At 40.4% G+C, this 19,156-nt stretch overlaps 1 pseudogene; it reads right to left on the bottom strand.

Moving 5' to 3' along the window:
• Positions 1–3,442: 3,442 nt before the first annotated feature.
• Positions 3,443–19,156, bottom strand: part of LOC149451103 (uncharacterized) — a 131,128-nt pseudogene continuing 115,414 nt past the window's right edge.

The following is a 19,156-nucleotide window of genomic DNA, read 5'->3' as shown; positions in this document are numbered from 1 at the left end:
GTGTCATTTAGTGCTGCCAATTTAGCAGCAGCACCAGCTTCCTATTCCCGACTGAAATTTCATCCATTCCTTTAGTGTAGGCTTCATATTTTTTAATTGTTACTCTTCAGAGTTGCTTCTCTCTTTTACCAGTGTTTTTGATGACAATTACTTTAATTAAATTAAACATACAGCATAAGTCCCACATGACAAAGGCACTCATAGTTCTCTGAAACAACTTTATATAATTTAGTCTTTTTCAATAGTAATAACCTTATAAATTTCCAGTTGCATAAACCTATGAACACAAGCAGCATAAAATCACTTTTGCCTTTCTGACACCTAACATTTTCCAAATCCGCCATACATATTAGCTTTTCTTTATTTCACCAATGTTATCATATTTAGCACAGACAATGCAACATGAATTTCACATTCAACAACTCTTCACATTAGTTACATACTCTTGACACTAGTTAGCTGAAAACAAAACTTTAGTTAATGAAAAAAACTCACTGAGGTTGAAATGCTAAAGGCAAAAAGGTTGCTCACTTTGCAAGGGAAATTGCACTTTGCTAGGACATTTCTCTAAGCTTAGTAAATGTGGAGAAGCTGTGCTGACTCCCATCATCCAATCATCCAAGTTCTGCACAAACTGCTGGTGCTATATAATTCCTGTATAATAATAATAATCATGTGTGAACAAGAAATACTGCGGAGTAAACAGCCTATTTACCTTTAGTAATACAACCCTCTTGTCTCCACTTCCACACGCATATTCTTACATGTTTGACTAAGCTTTTTCTTTCTTATTCCCTCTATAACTTTCACTGGGCTTGATTTGCTAAAGGCAAATATACTTTGCTTTACAAGTGCAGTTACTCCAGAGCTTAGTAAATGAGGTAAAGCTTAATTTTTCAAACAATACCCAATCACAGGCGAGGAAAATAAAAAAACAGCATTTTTTCTTGCACATGACTGGATGATAGAAATCAGCAGAGCTTCCCTTCATTTCAGAGCCTCCCCTCAGATCTAGAGCAACTGCACTTGCAGTGCACAAACTTTTTGCTTTTAGTAAATCAACCCCAATGAGTGTACACTCACAAAATACACAGTGGAAATTTCTAGGTCTATTTACAGATTACATAATTCAGTTTCTGCAGGCTTACCTCTCATTGGGGCATTTCATTTTCTCTCAACAGCTTCCCCAATATCTCCCCATGCCATAGACGTGAAAGTACCGTTCTTGAAATACTTCTTACTGGTCCACATATCCCAGTCAGTCCTATATCAGATTATCCACACTCCCTATCAGTCCCCCTTCTCCCCTCTAGGGGTCAATAGATTCCTAGTTCCCTCGTCTCCTCCTCCCATGCCCGCCTCCAGGACTTCTCCAGGGTGTCACCCATGTTCTGGAACTCCCTACCCCAATCCATCAGACTATCACCTACTCTCCTCTCCTTTAGGCGCACCCTGAAAACCCACCTCTTCAGGGAAGCCTACCCCACCCCCTGCTAATTGCCGCCCTCCTCCACTCTTCCTACCACTCCATCCCCCACAGCCATTTCCTCCTGTACCCCTATCCCCTCCCTCCTAGATTGTAAGCTCCAAGGAACAGGGCCCTCGAACCCCTCGTGTATCGCATTTTATTGTTATTGTACTGTCTCATGTATTGTCCCCCATTGTAATGTACAGTGCTGAGCGAACTGTTGGCACTTTATAAATACTGTATAATAATAATAATAATAATAATAGATGAGATGTCTTCTTTAAAGAGAAACCATTCTGATGGAGACTAGTTAATCCCTTTGAGATCCCAAGTGATCCCTTCTAGGGGTGGCCAGTCCCTAGTCAAATGACTATACTCAGGGTGGTCATGCCCAAGGTCAGCTCAACTGACAGAGGAGGGGGTCAAAGCTCTGTCTCAGCAAACTCCCTAGTGGAGCCCACTTTGCTGTCTTGATAAATTCTCCTCCAGTGTAAATCTGTATAGATTTTTAAGAATATGTACTGTACATTGCTCCTATTATTGTAATGCAAAACAATATGAATGACCAAACCTGCCCTCAGCCTATAAATTCAAGAACAAAAGCAGCACATTTATCCAGAGATAAAAGTTGTCACTATTCAACAGAAATATCAGTCTCTGAATGGCAGCACATACACCACAACTGTATCCAGAAAATGTGCAATGTAGTAGCTCTTTTCACTTGCCCCAAAGAGTGATAACAATTGAAGGGGCGAGCTTATAAGAGCTTACCAGACCTTTTAATCATATGAAGTCAGACAGCAGATACGTTGTAGCTCAAGTTATCCCATGACTCCAATAAGTATGCAACAAAAAATGCACCCAAACAGAGTACCTGCTACAATGGGAACATGTTCAAATGATCCTGAAAGCAATTGGTAGGACCACCCATGGCAGAAAGGACTGTGGCAAAGACCCAGATAAAAAGGTCTTTCAAGATGGGGAGTTGTCATGGGGCTAACAACCCCATCATGAAAAAATAATTTGGGAAAATATATTAAAATGAAGCAGGGAGAAAGTGCAGTCATTCTGTAGTGAGAAATGAACTCTAGTTTTACAGCTGTGATATTGAAGACAGTGTTAAATTCCTTCCAATTACATGAAAAAGTAAAATGTGGTACTTTTGTAAAGTTACATAGAAAGGGTTGCAAAATTAATAGCAAATATTTAATAGAAAAATAACAGAAGTTTAATGGCCCTTTATAGGCTGTAGTATTATGGAATACGTGAGGTAAGTTTTGCTACCACCGGTGTATTAAATTGGTGCTTCTTGAAAGCATTAACCCTGGTATACATGGGACAGATATCACCTGATATCGACCAGATCAACAGAAACCGGCTTACATTTAGCCCGTGTATACAGCAGCCTGTCCAACACAAGCCAGATAAGCGTCCAAATTCTGTCGAACAGGCATTCTGGAAAAATTGCAGTCGATCGGCATCCAACTAGTACAGTCCCCCTATCAGAATACAATAGCTCAACAGGGAGATTGCTGTACTAACATCGCATAGTTAGTATAGCAATCTCCTCGCAAGCTCCTGTTTTTTTTCAGTCAGCCTACTGGGTTCAATGAAAAAAAAAACTGCCTGTGTATATACCAGGCTTTACCTAGATATCAAACAAATAAATCCTAGCCAAATATGTATCAATAGCATTAATTCACAATTATATCAACCATATTTATCACTTATTATAATTACATAGCTTAAATAATTATGACTTTTCCTGTGATATAACTTTTTGTATCCTGTAGGAAATTGCTTTATTAGTGAAAGGAAGAAGGCAATCTCCACCTATATTTTCATATAAATCTGCAGTGTATCAACAAATGATGCAAATGATGATGGGAAAATTGAATAAAATCAAGCTTCTGGATTCTGGAACAAAGAATGAAGAGTGCTTCATAAGATCTAGCTAATCAAATGGCACTTTTTCTAGCTTTTTATAAACCACTGGCTGACATTTAGCAAGACTTGAAGTCTGTTCTCCAACAGTTGTTGACCCCAATTATAGGTTACTGTGACATCATCTGTAAACTGGCTGCTTCTCTGGAAATCACATAACTTAATTGTTCATTTAATAGACTATATTATTTTGAATTGCTCCATGGCAGATCATTACATTATGCACAGGAAATTCAAGCGAGTGTCTGAAATACTTTTATTGATCACCCACATTACTTAAACGTGCAAGGGCATAGCATAGAAGATAATTGTTATCAGTTTAGTCAATTAGATATAGCATGTTCGAAGTCAGTGCCAGATGAGACATTAATAGCAATTAAAAAGAAATTTTCCACTGGTATAGAGAGTTGCTGATTTGTATTCTGTTTCTTGGGAAGATCAAATGATATATTTAATTATTAACGTAGTGGAAGCTTATTTATGTTTTGCAGTATAAATTAGATGTGCTGCAGGGGTATATAGTTTATAATTTGGGCCATTACTTATGTTGAACCACACAGCTGATAACCTTTTATGTCCAAGAAACAACTCCAATATATCATTTTCCATGAAGAATACCCACTAAAATAACAGCTTGAAAAAGCCGTATCAGCAATGCAGCTGTTTATCATTAATCACGTCATACTAATTCTATTCAGTTTCCCTATATGACATCATTCTGCTTGGTTTTATATGTGTTTTTTTTTCCATTACCTTTGCTTCTATAGTAGTTTGATTCTGAATCTGGTTACCCAATTTTACTGTGTCAGGTGGGTTTATCAAAGACTTGCTGACTGCAAACGCATAAGGCAAAGATGCTAAAACATTTTGACGGTACGAAGCCTACATAGGAGTACATGGAACAGAGAACAATGTGACCAGCTTCTTTAATGAACATGTATAATTCCAAATAAAACAGACCAGGAATAGTCTTTATGGCAGATACAAGAAAATAGTCCTTGAAAAATGTCTCAGAAAGGGAAATATGACAATAATAAATAACGGTGAATGTGGGCACAGAAGGTCCCTGCAGCCAGTGTCCATGACAATATTTATACCACAAATTTTTTGTTTTAATTTTGCAAAAAGAGAGGAAGGCATCAAACTATTGTCAGGTTTTCCTGCAGTCATAGATTCATGTGGAGAGATCCCTTAACTTGCTGTCTGCTGAAAAGGTTGTCCTCTGGGACAGAAAGTGAGAGGAAATCTCCCCAACAGCAACACACAGAGTAAAAAGGAATTAAGTAAAGCCAGCTATATATGATGTGATTGCAGGAAAGAAAATAGTTTGATTCCTCATCAACATAATCAGTACCTAAAGTTTATCAAGCACGGTGATACCATCAATTATTTGGTCACCATGTGTATAAAAAGACAAGACGTGACTTCTCACCATGCAGCTCATTAGGAGCAGCACAAAAATGCTAGTCATCAGCAGGAAAAGGGCCACACTCTTCCTCCTCTTTTCTGCTCTTCCCATTCCACCTCTAACCCCATGATACAAGATTCCCCATAAGCAGCCTCCAGTAATAGTGATGAACGTTTCTCAAGGGGTGTTAGAGCTTTACCTTATAGCTCTTCTGTTGGGGAAGAGGGTCAGCATGGTACCATGCAGAATAAAAGCAAGCTGCAACCTTTCTCTGATTCTGCCAACTCCATCATGCCATCTCCAGCTGTAGCATTCAAAAGGCAAGATTCTGTGCCCTAGCAGCTGGTACAGAAGAAAATGTATGCCCCTAGCAACTCCCATGCCCACTGACTCAATGTCAGTTTGGCATTGCTGGCTCTACAGCTCCTACCTTTCCAGATGATGAATTCAGACCTTTACGTGAATTTGCATCCTGTGCTGTGGTGCAGGTTCCAGGCCATTTAAAAATGTAAAAAAATAACAAATTGTAAAACAACTATTTTGAAAAATTGTAAAGAATAATTTAAAAATCATTCATATGGGTTCTCTTGCCCATACAGTGTGAATGAGCGGTTTGTTTATGAGCCTGTTACTCTATGAGGATGCAGTGGCTGTATGAACACAGCCACATGTCCTAATTTGATAAATGTGTAGGTGTAGGTAAGGGGCCCCGAATACACACTGTATGTGTTTGGAGGTCATACAGCTCCGTCCACATACCGGTCAAATTAGGACCTGTGGCTCTGTTCATACAGCTACTACATCCCCATAGTGTAATATAGGTTGCCTCCACACAGTAATAGCCATATAAAAACAAAACAATACACTGATTCACACTGTATAGGACACAGCACCCATGAGAATGATCACCTCAATGGCACATACAACTTTATACAGTCTTTTAGATTTAGCATGAATTTTGTAAGTTATGTTATGTTTGTGTCCACTAATAATGATTTTTGTGTATTTTTAGAGAAAATATCTTTTTGATATCTTGGGGGGGGGGGCCCTGTTAGGTCCCTTGACTTCTAACAGCAGCCCTGCTGATGCTTATCAAAGTGTCTAATGCTTTTACAAGTGTTTAGGCATGTTTACAGGTGTAATAATATATTCTGGCCATCTAAATGAATTAATGCTTAAGCGCAAAACACGTTTAGACGCACAAAGATTTTTTTTTTGCCAAAATGCTGCTGCTCCTGGACACACTGACCCTGGGTTTTTTTTCTTATTGGTAAATTCTAATGCTACTAAAATCTTCTAAAAGTCTATGTGTGCATGGACACATAGGATAACATGGAGGGCCGTTTGGAAGCATTTAAAAAAAAAAACCCTAACGCCCCTAAAAGTGTCTGCAAAAATGAGCGCATGAAGCGTTATTGTCAATCGTAACTGAACAAGATTAAGTTAGAAGCGCTGTTTGGTTACCATGCACAGCTACACCAAATTCTGAGTGCTCCAGTTTTAGTAAATCTCCCCCAGTGTGTTGTTTACTAGGTGATATATACACTTTAATGAGTGTTTTGATTTTAGATGGTGCTGCATATACGTAACTTTGTTATATCTGATTTGTGTTTTGCAGGCTTCTGTGAAGAATATGGTTCCTTTTCCAGAATGATTGAGTCATTTTGCGTTAATAGAACATATGGAGTACGTGGTAGCAGATATTTGTTATTGAGCGCTATGGCAAAGATGGCAATGATGTTGGTTATGCACAAGAGAGGACCAGGATCCTGCCCTTTGGTTGGAGGAAAATGGCTGGAGAGAAAAAAAATAAATAAGACATTCCCAAGTGGGGGGAGAGGGGACATTTAGTGGAGGGAGATAGGATCAAAAAGAGTCAGTAATGTGGGAAAGAGTAAAAAAGATAGAAACAACAATCAGGAAGAAAGATGTAAAAAGGGAAAAGGGAAATTGATCAGGGGTGTAGAGGAGGAGGGAAAAAGATGAGGGAAGAAGGGAGGAGATCTTGTGGTATTCAAAATTCAAGTCCTAAGCTACTAGCCAGGCCTTAAAAGTTACTCACCATCAGTTGCCCCACCCAACCCCTATCCTGCCCCACCTTTAATTCCGCCTCCAGACACGCATTCATAAATTAACTCCTGAAATGACACAGTTAAAGTTTTTATCCAGATCCACCCCCAGGTCAGTCTGTTCCCGTTAAGATCCAATCCCAGGTCGGTCTGTCCCTAGTAAAATCCCCCCAGGTCAGTCTGTCCCCAGTAATATCCCCCCACAGGAGGGGGGCAGTGAGACAGAAGAGGGCAGCAGGATAGGTGGGGGACAGCATCACAGGAGGGGGGCATTGGGATAGGTGGGGGGCAGCATCTCAGGAGGAGGGGCAGTGGGATAGGTGGAGGACAATGTCATAGGTGGGGGGCAGCAGGATAGGTGGGGGCAGTGTCACAGGAGGGAGGGCAGCATCACAGGAGGGGAGGTAGAGGGAAAGGTGGGGGGAACATCACAGGAGTGGGGCAGTGGGCTAGATGGGTGGCAGTGGGATAGGTGAGGGGCGGTGTCACAGGAGGTGGGGGGCATCAGGATAGGTGGAGGGCAGCAGGATAGATAGAGGGCCAGCGTTACAGGAGGGGGTAGCGGGTAGGTGCGGGGCAGCATCATAGGAGGGGGGGCATTGGGATAGATGAGGGGGTATTGTCACAGGAGGGGGCCGGTGGGATAAATGTGGGGCAGCAGCACAGGAGGGGGCCAGTGGGATAGATGGGGGCTGTGTCACAGGAGTTGGCAGTGGGATAGATGGTGGGGCAGCGTCACAAAAGGAGGCCAGTGGCATAGATGGGGGGCAGCATTACAGGAGGAGGGCAGAGGGATAGATGGGGGCAGCATCATAGGAGAGAGGCAGTGGGATAGATGAGGGGGTATTGTCACAGGAGGGGTCTGGTGGGATAGATGTGGGGCAGCAGCACAGGAGGGGGCCAGTGGGATAGATGGGGGCTGTGTTACAGGAGGTTGGCAGTGGGATAGATGGTGGGACAGCATCACAAGAGGAGGCCAGTGGCATAGCTGGGAGCCAGCATCAAAGGAGAGGGCAGTGGGATAGATGGGGGCAGCATCACATGAGGAGGGCAGCAGGACAGCTTTCACCTGTCCAGCAGCATCAGTGGAGAGGATCTGGTGGTAGGAGATGTTGCTGAACCCTGGGTCCACCTGGTTGTTGTGGTCGGTGGGGGGGGGGGGAGTCAGCGCCATGCTGCAAGTGGGGCTGTCCAGTGTCACACTGGTGGTGGGACTTGGTAGCCCCAGTAACTCCAATCTTCCGGTGGGGAGCGTCACTGAAGGGGACATTGACGGGTCCCGACGTGTGGCTGGCTGCCCTCTGAGCCCTCCTGCGGTCAATGCGGGAGGCCGCATGCTCCGCTCTATGGGCTCTCCAGGGGGGCTGTGTGGTGGAGGGGCATGCCTGCAGTGTCCGTGGGGCTGTGCAGAAATCTGCTCCGCTGCTCTGCCTAGACTGTGCACAGGGAGGGATGGGGGAAACTCTGGAGGTCCTGGAAGAATTGGCTGGGTTCCACACTTGCCCCCACGTTATTTCCACTCACCAAATGCAAGCAGGCGAGTGGAAATTTTGAGACCTGTCCTAGTATATCCCTCTAAAATGCCAGGGTCCAACAATAAGGGGGTGAAAGGGTTAGTTATATATCGGTATGTCTGATATTTGCATAGGGAACTGCACAAAGTATTGTAAGCTAAAAGGCATTGTGTTAAAGAGCTGCGACTGAAAAGGCACGAGAGGGAAATGGAACACACTGTTGTAGGAAGTATGCTAATATGCATCAATATGAAGCTATGTTTCCTTTCTTCCCCAAAATCCATCCCCTGCGCTACCAATACTTATGGCTAGATGGGAGGCAAGTTGGGGAGAGGTATGCAATGGCATGCCACTAACCTCCCAAAGGCCCAATGTAGTGATTGAGACCTTAGAAAGGGGTACAGGTAGGAGAGGTACAGCCTCATCAGGTTCAGGGCAGTAGAACTTTTATGTGGTGGGTCAGTTTGTTGTATTTTAGGAGGGGTTCCCATGGGTTCAGTTCTCTTTCTTTGGAAAAGGCATTTCTTCTTTAACCACTTAGTAACTGCGCTATAGCCAAATGACGGCTACAGGGCGGTTATCCAGTTCTGGGAGTGTGTCATATGGCGATAAGTGCCCTCCAGTGCCGCCCAGCAGTGCCACCCACCAGTGCTCAGCAGTACCTTCCACCAGTGTCCAGCAGTGCCACCCATCAGCGCCCCCCAGCAGTGCCACCCATTAGTGCTGCCCTACAGTTGCACCCATCAGTGTCCATCAGTGCTCATCAGTGCCGCCAATCAGTGCCATCAGTCAGTGCTGCCAGTCAGTGCTGTCAGTCAGCGTCACCCGTCAGTACCGCCTATCAGTGCCCACCATATCATTTCTGCATATCAATGCAGCATCATCATCAGTGCCTCCTCATCAATGCCCACCAGTGCTGCCTCATCAGTGCCACCTCATCAGTGCAGTTTATCAGTACCCATTAGTGATGCCTAGCTGTGCCACCCCATCAGTGCCCATCAGTGCTGCTTATAAGTGCAGCCTCATCAACGCACATCAAAGCAAGAAAAATTACCTGTTTGCAAAATTATACAATAAAAACAAAAAAAGCTCTATGTCTGTTGAAAAAAATTAATACATTTCATATGGGTACAATGTTGCATGACTGCGCAATTGTCATTCAAAGTGTGATAGCACTGAAAGCGGAAAATTAGCCGGGGCACAAAGGGGGTAAAAGTGCCCAGTGGTGAAAGTGACTTCAGAACAAGTATGGATGAAAAGGGAAATCCTCAGAATCTACAAGTCTATTGTACGATTGCTCTAAGTTAAGCCATTGTTTATCAAAGAGTTAGTGGGCCTAGTTAGTTACTCCTATAGGGAGGACCTGCTGGGCGAAAGCAACATGGCAGAGAGCCAGAAAGGTATACAGATACAGATTACACACTATAATCCTGGTTTTACTTCAAGTAGATTGTGTTGTAATATTTGTAGGAAAAGTGTAAACAAGAATTATTGGAAAGATCTCACCTGCTATAGGTGGAAAGGGGCTCAGGTGTCTTGGTCCCAGGATGAACCTGAGCCAGGAGAAAGTGATCTTCTGCTTCTTGAATTGATTTGGGGAGCTTCTGTTGGCTTCCATGGACTTTTTCAGTGGTGGCTTGCATAGTAATTGCAATGGTAAGGCTCTTTCGTGTTGCATCTAAGTATGAGGATGAAACAGTTTGATTGATCAAAAGTTGGAGCAGAACCTTGGCCGGTCCTCTGGGCGCATAGAGGGTGTGTTCTCTCTGCTGTAGTCTTGCTGAGTCTGAATGTAAAAAACATCTGTAAGGGATTCCCTAGTCGCTCACACTTGAAGTAGAGGTCTGGGGACTCTCCCGTTCTGAAGTGTCATGGGATGTAGGTCTTGATACAGCTTAATGTCCTTCTCATTCAAAGTAATTTTGAAGTTTCCTGGACTCACTTTCTTTACTTAGGAAAACAACATATGTACAGTGGGGCAAAATAGTATTTAGTCAGCCACCAATTGTGCAAGTTCTCCCACTTAAAAAGATGAGAGGCCTGTAATTGGCATCATAGGTAGACCTCAACTATAAGAGACAAAATGAGAAAAAAAATCCAGACAATCACATTGGCTGATTTGGAAAGAATTTATTTGCAAATTATGGTGGAAAATAAATATTTGGTCACCTACAAACAAGCAAGATTTCTGTACCTTCTTCTTTAAGAGGCTCCTCTGTCCTGCACTCATTACCTGTATCAATGGCACCTGTTTGAACTTGTTATCAGTATACAAGACACCTGTCCACCACCTCAAACAGTCACACTCCAAACTCGACTATGGTGAAGACCAAAGAGCTGTCGAAGGACACCAGAAACAAAATTGTAGACCTGCACCAGGCTGGGAAGACTGAATCTGCAATAGGCAAGCAGCTTGGTGTGAACAAATCAACTGTGGGAGCAATAATTAGAAAATGGAAGACATACAAGACCACTGATAATCTCCCTCAATCTGGGGCTCCATGCAAGATCTTACCCCGTGGGGTCAAAATGATCACAAGAACGGTGAGCAAAAATCCCAGGACCACACGGGGGGACCTAGTGAATGACCTGCAGAGAACTGGGACCAACGTAACAAAGGCTACCATCAGTAACACACTACGCTGCCAGGAACTCAGATCCCGCAGTGCCAGATGTGTCCCCCTGCTTAAGCCAGTACATGTCCGGGCCCATCTGAAGTTTGCTAGAGAGCATTTGGATGATCCAGAAGAGGCTTGGGAGAATGTCATATGGTCAGATGAAACCAAAATAGAACTGTTTGGTAAAAACACAACTCGTCGTGTTTGGAGGAGAGAGAAAGCTGAGTTGCATCCAAAGAACACCATACCTACTGTGAAGCATGGGGGTGGCAACATCATGCTTTGGGGCTGTTTCTCCGCAAAGGGACCAGGACGACTGATCCATGTACAGGACAGAATGAATGGGGCCATGTATCGTGAGATTTTGAGTGCAAACCTCCTTCCATCAGCAAGTGCATTGAAGATGAAACGTGGCTGCGTCTTCCAACATAACAATGATCCCAAACATACTGCCCGGGCAACGAAGGAGTGGCTTCGTAAGAAGCATTTCAAGGTCGTGGAGTGGCCTAGCCAGTGTCCAGATCTCAACCCCATAGAAAACCTTTGGAGGGACTTGAAAGTCCGTGTTGCCCAGCGACAGCCCCAAAACATTGCTGCTCTAGAGGAGATCTGCATGGAGGAATGGGCCAACATACCAGCAACAGTGTGTGCCAACCTTGTGAAGACTTACAAGAAACGTTTGACCTCTGTCATTGCCAACAAAGGATATATAACAAAGTATTGAGATGAACTTTTGATATTGACCAAATACTTATTTTCCACCATAATTTGCAAATAAATTCTTTCCAAATCAGCCAATGTGATTGTCTGGATTTTTTTTCTCATTTTGTCTCTCATAGTCATGATGCCAATTACAGGCCTCTCTCATCTTTTTAAGTGGTAGAACTTGCACAATTGGTGGCTGACTAAATACTTTTTTGCCCCACTGTACCTAGGGGGATCTTTGAGGGCGAATGTTGAACTCCACAGGCAATTTAGGGGGATGTTCATGGAGTTTTGTAAAGGTTTCATGTGCTAACAATTTTAACACAGTAATGAATTTAAATAAATGTTGAATTTTCATGCGATACTTATATTTAAAAAAAATGCAAAGAAATGATGAGTTATTGGAACCCTAAAAAGGAATCCTATGCAAAAATATTTTTTTGAATGAAGCTGCTTTATTTTTGTAATGATCAGTGACTCAAACCCTAGAAAAACAGGCAATGGAAGATGTGCATAGTTTATTTATATTGCAGCATTCATTTATGTAAAAATCTACACATTCTTTTGGTGCCTGATTTGCTAAACTGAAAGAAAGTGATCTTTTTTGTGCTCAATAGGGTATGAAGTACTTAAAGTGGTTGTAAACCCTTACTTATACCCAGTGAAGTGATACACAGAGATGAAACAAATCCTCCTACATAAGCTGTACCTGTTTATGTGCAGCCATGTCTTGTACATACATTCTAAGTGCATAATTTACACAGGATCTCTCAGCTCTGAAAAGCAGGGGGTGAGAAGCTGAAGTTACATCAGTGAGGAGAGTTCTGAGAGCTGATTAGAGGGAAGGGACACCCCCCTCCCTTCCAACAGTACACAGGAACAGAGCTGAGGCTATCAATCACAGGCTGTGTTCTGGATGTCCCTTACCTGTAACCTTTTTTTCTCTTGGTATCAGCAAAACTTGTCAGGAGTGACTTATGCAGATAGTAGAGTAATGATGCAGAAATTGCACTTAGTGTTCTGGACTGAGACAAGAACACACTATAGAGGGATATGCTTTGTTCATATTTCATGTCTGAGGTTTACAAGCACTTTAAATAAATATTTATATAATTAGCTCCCAAGATCCTAAGCATCATCTGTTGGCTATAATCCATTTTTTTCCCGATTGAGATATGTTAAATAATGACCGGATTATGGCCATTAGATGGTGCTTATGATCATAGGAGATAATTACATTTCAAAGAATAAAGCAAGTTTCATTGGAGATGTTTATCACAATCATTCAGCTAACTGTATATACATAAACCCCCTAAAGTAATTAGGCCCCAAAATGTATAGTGTCCCTAAAGTCTGGACACATACAGTAGGCAAAATGCACATTTTCAATACATTTCAATACATATTTTTTTTTTAATAATTTTTATTGATTTTTGAAAAAGGTAGATACAGCAAGAATTGTGAAGGCCTCAGTGGGAAGGCATATCCACCTTCACACAATGAGATGGGTTACAGAAGCCTTTAGAAACATACAAACGTTAACTGATATATTCAAACATATATTGACTGTTTAATCAAAGTAAAACTCAACTATTCGACCCTGAGGAGCGGAAGCTGATAAATATTAGTGGAGCAGGGATAGTGTAATGCAAGCACCCATGAATGACAACTGAGTGTGTCTAGACCGTAGGCTATTTGGGGTTTTCAATTGGTTGGTGGTGCCTTGAGTTGACGGAGAATGAAGGATGTAAGGGGCATGAGCCTGGGTCACCTCCTGAACTTTAAGCTTTCCCAGGGAGTTGGTAAGTTCAGCCTTTGGATACCAGTCTGAGTACTGGAATAGTTGCATATGTGATGAAATTTCCGCTGGAGAAAAATAATGTTCCATTAATCGCTGCCATCTGGCAATACATTTTTAACATTTTATTTCATTGGAATATTAATCTATAACATCTTCAATGTGATTTCCACCATTTGGGATGCAAACTCCCATGCACTTTACAAGATACACATGAAACAGATGCAGTAACTCCACATGTCTGTTAAACTGAGCATATTCGTTCATGATGCGTTCCTTCAGGTGATTCATATCTGCGATTTTCATTAAGTAAACCTTCTCCTTTAGCATACCCCAAAAAAAAGAAATCAAGGAGGTTAAGATCTGGTGAGCTCATATAGTGATATATATAAATATATATATATATATATATATATATATATATATATATAGTGATATTTCATATGTGTCCAGACTTTAGGGACACCCTGTATACAAATCTATAATATATGCAACAAAATTGTTATTGAATGTAAATCATAATCCATGTAACATTGAAATAAGAGCTTTTTAGTGCATGAGTGCACGAGTCTTAATTTTAGTTAAGAGAATTTATGATGAGAAAATATTCCCTGACATCAGTTCTCTGGTTTTAGCATATACGATGTTTGTGTTGCATATGAAGCTGAAAGATCACCTTAGCCTCCTTAGAATTTACAAGTGATGTTGGAGAACTGCCTTAGCCTCTGATGGAAGTATTATTCACATGACTGCTTATCATAATCGTATTATGTCCAATGCTTATTAAGTTCCCTTTGTTAATTTAGCCACTTGCCTACTGGGCACTTTTACCCCCTTCCTGCCCAGGCCAATTTTCACCTTTCAGCGATGTTGCATTTTAAATGACAATTGTACGGTCATGCAACACTGTACCCATTTGAAATTTTTATCATTTTTTTCACACAAATATAAATTTCTTTTGGTGGTATTTAATCACCAGTGGGTTTTTCATTTTATGCGCTATAAATAAAAAAAGAACAAAAATATTGAAAAAAAATGATTTTCTTCGTTTCTGTTTTAACTTGATGTACTGACGATTGATCTCACTTCTTGAGGCCCAAAATCACCAGGACAGTACAAATACCCACAAAATGACCACTTTTCAGAAGGTAGACAGTCTGAGGTATTTAGTAAGCAGCGCTGCAAGTTTTTTGAAGTTGTAATTTTTTGTCATCATTTTGTGGAGAATGAAGAAATTTTTTTAGGTCACCAATGCAGTAGAACGTCATCATATAACTGGTGTGGTGATGATCAGGGACACTGACTGGTGACAGCATGTAAAAAAAAACTTAATACAAATTTTTTTTTTTACTTTTCTTAATTTTTTAAAACAATTTTTAAAAAATGTTATTACTTTTTTTATTATTTTTTTTCTAGTGCTGTGACCAGAGCAATACATTGTACTACTCTGGGCAAGTGATCAGGATTTAATTTTTTTTTTTACACATTATGATTGCTTATACCAACAAATCACATTTGTATAGCAAGCATTTTTACTGAATAAAGCTGATTCATTCAGTAGTTTTTGTTGTGATCAGCTGTGATTGGTCATGGCTGATCACATGCTACAGGTGGGCTGTAATTGGCCCAGTCTGTACATGGGATCACTCTGAGCAATCACAACTCGCAGCACAGTTGGAAGCAGTGAATGGCATGAACGGAAGCCATTGTTTAACCTCCCTGGCGGTATGATTATTTCAGATTTTTGGTGCTGAAAGCGGTACCATTTTTTTGCATGGAAATATGTATTTTTTTTATTGTAGGCTGTAATTTTTAGGAAAAACTCACTGAAATCTGTCCGAACAAGAGTCTAGTAAACATCCCGGGTATGATAAAATTTGAAACACAAAATCATAAATTATAATTTAATAAATAATCATAAAAATAATATAAAAATAATAAAAAAATTAATTCAATAATATAATCAAACCAAAAACACTGAAATGTGAAATAGAGCGCCAAGTTCGCACATTGCTGAGCTCAGTCGCAAAATCGTTTTCAGTTTCTGATGACGAATTTCCCCACGAATCATTATCACTCAATTCTGTAAGTGGTTCTGATTTACTATCGCTGTTCTCTAGCTGATCTAAACCGCTTTTGACCTAAAGGGACACTTTTTGGACGCCATGGACATTTCTCAGTTTCCAGGCAGAAAGAACAGACAAAATGCAGGCAGGGCGCAGGACAAAGCACTAGGGACAATATGTATGTGAAATAGGTTGAAACAGCAATGTTTTACTGTGTAAAATGAAAAAAAAAAAAATGACATTTTTTAAAATTTTTAAATTTCCCGCCGCCGGCGGCGGCGGCGCCCGTACGTCCCGACGTCACAGGGACAGGACACAGAAGCCGGATGCCGGCATCGGCCGGAGGAGATGGCCGGGGACGCTGCAGGGGACACATCGTGGGAGCGCAGGGTAAGGTAAGTGAAGAACACATGCCAGAGCAGCGCCGCATGGTATTCCCGAGTGTAGCTCGGGGTTACCGCTTTTGGTACTGAAATGTTACCCCGAGCTACACTCGGGAATACCGCCAGGGAGGTTAAAACTGTCATATGATCTGCTGTTATTGGTCACAGCGATCATGTGACACTGGCAGCAGGCCAGTGTAGTGATCTGTCATCGGCCGTGTTCTGTGGACACAGCTAGTGACAGATCGTGCCAGATGCAGCCCATGGGGCATGCGCGAGGCACAATCCTGGCAGGGCGTCATATGACGTTCTTCCAGGATAATAGGGTTCCGACTCGGCCGTCATTGTACAATAGGCCATGTGGGAAGAAGTTAAGAACAGCTAAAATATTACATTTATTACTGTATGTAAGTTTGTAAAAATATTTTCTGAACAATCTCTTATACTTTTAAACAAATTTACTTCATGAGGTTTGTTTTTTATATAATAAGCAATAATCCATTATTTTGCATTTACGTTTTGGTTAGATGCACCTTAAAGCTGTTAGAAGTAGGGTAGTACCCCAGCCATTGAGTGCAATTTAATCAGACATATACAATTATTCCTATTTGTTATGGATTTCTAAGCTCTACTTTCTTATATAATACATTTGTGTTTGTTTACCTGTTTAGTAAACGCTTACATTTAAGATTTCCACTAGAAAGAGGTAATATTCAGATTCAGTCTATTGTCTTAACAGTATGTAAGTTTGCTCTCAAAACCTACACTGCTGCCCTACAATTACAGGTTCCTAAAATGGGATGTGAAATGAGCTAGAAAATGACAGTTTGGACTGAATCATTTTTTCTCATACTTGGCATGGGTTGATACACACAAACAGTATTATGTATTTAGCTAGATCAGAAATATTCTTTGGAGATGAGTTATGAAAGCCAAATCAGTATATTTGTGGTATTTACATTAAGTAATTTATTTGGATAACTACTGTACTGTTCAGAAGTAATTTATTTTGGTCAGGAGATCATCTTTAGTGCTTGCCTGTCTGCTAACAATGGTGAATGCATGAATCATATATTCAGCTGTGTTATTATATATTACTGGATGATGTTTATAAACAAGCAAGAAGCACAAATGTCATTGGAACATTTCTGTTGTTTTGTTTTATTGCTAATTTGAACTTTGACAAATTGACTCTTGAAGCATTTGTAGATGTAGGAAAATGTACATAGGACAAAAGTTTTTTTGTAGCCACATATTGATTATAAAGACACCACTGCACTACTGGTCATCATTTCTATGAAGGGGTAACGATTGTCTTTTTAAATTTTACAATACCATATGACATTTTGTCAACTTCAGTACTATTAGCCTACAAAATATTTGGTACAAGGTGGTACTGTATGTGTCATGAGGGTATCTCCTTTTTATTCTCTCAGATTGTTTGATTACATTTTTTTTCTGTGTTTATAAAAGAAATTGTTGCCTTCTGAATAAGCATCACATGGCTGCATAGCTACAAGTCAACTAAAATTAGCAAAGACTTTGGGCCTTTTACTGTTTTTTTTTCTTATCATGAGGACTTGATTTGGCTGTTCTCCTATTCCTGTTTCTTTTCGGAAAGTTAGCTTATTAATAATACATAACTACACATATTGGGATCCTCCATAGCCCCTGCTGCTGCTGCAACTATTACTTTCATAACAATTTGTGCCTATGTGAATGCGCTTTGCTGTGCACTACCTAATAAAACACTAAAAGGCCACAAGTCTCTGCATGGATACTTGACCCTTCTTTAGCATGCCCCTCACATAAATGGAAAGAATAGGATCAAATATTATATACATACAGGTATATTAAAGTGTAACTAAAGACAAAACTTTTTTGTTACATTTTGGATATAGTGGAGATGGATTAGAACACTTGTCAGACTTTATTGCTGTCTCTACCCCTGTTAGGGAGACTAACCTTCTCTTTTTGTCCTGTTTACTGTTATCTTTGAAAGTGAAAAAGAATCCCAAATTTTGGGTTGATACCAGAGCAGTAATAGAGGGGAAATCTTCCAATGCGGAAACTAGTTCTGGTGACCCTGGTGACATACTCGGATTCCATCACTTTGGAGTGATTTCTTCTCACTTCCTGTTTTGGCTATGGGACAGGAAGTGAAGGGAAATCTCCCCAATGGGACACAGATGGCAAAAAAAAAAAAAACTGACAGGGGTTATAACCCGCCCTTACTCTATCCAAAATGAAAAAAAAAAGTTTTGCCTTTCTTACACTTTAATATGTAATATTAATATACATCATTGGGCACTAAAACCACTTAACCTGTAACTGTATACTGTATGGGTTATTTTATACTTATAGTGTATATTGTACTCTCAGTTATGAGATTTTTTTAATGATTCGTACAATAAAATTAATAATACTTTATTTGAAGTATATTTTTGGATGTTTATAACATATCTTATGTTTTCCGTGTGGCACATTGAGAATCCTTATGTCTGTTTAAAGTTGGGTTGGCTTCATCTAATTTTTTATATGGTACTCTATGAACTATAATATCGCATGTATATTGGACTTGAATTTTTTACTTTTAAAATGTATTAAATTGTAAAGCTGTTTATTTAAAAGTATACAAACATACTGAACTGAACATATTATATGCTGGAGAAACTTCATGAAATTACCCTACTGTTAGAAATATGTGTTTGAGATGTACAGTAATGCAGGTCATACATGGGTCAAATTCTAAAAGAATTTTCTTTTGAAAACCATAACTAGAAATTTTTTGGGTTGCAAATTGGGCTGCAGCATTGGCCGATTTTCATGCAGCCATCAAATTTGAGGGATCGGGCATGTTGGAAATTTTTTGAAAAACAAACAAATTTCTAATCAGTGACAAGAGAATTGTGCAAGAAATATAATCAAAAAAGAAATAAGCATGAGCTATGACTTGAAAAGAAAAGAAGATTCCCAGATATGAAAATTCTTTTCTGTAGCAACATGAGGTGATATTGAAGTCTTTGGTTGGTTGAATTTTTAAATCAATGGTGGCACTATTGGATTACAAAATGCACCAAATTTCCAATTTTCTAAAGAAAATAATTCAGAATTCGACCCATGTATGGCCTGTATTAGTCCCATGTTGGTCTCTATACCATATATTGTGGACCTGTCCAAACA

This window comes from Staurois parvus, unplaced genomic scaffold (genome assembly GCF_062004578.1).
Source record: "Staurois parvus isolate SC_StPar_1 unplaced genomic scaffold, SC_StPar_1.0 ptg000549l, whole genome shotgun sequence".
Lineage (NCBI taxonomy): Eukaryota > Metazoa > Chordata > Amphibia > Anura > Ranidae > Staurois > Staurois parvus.
The sequence above is the reverse complement of the archived record's forward strand: the minus strand, read 5'-3'. Positions and strand labels throughout refer to the sequence as shown.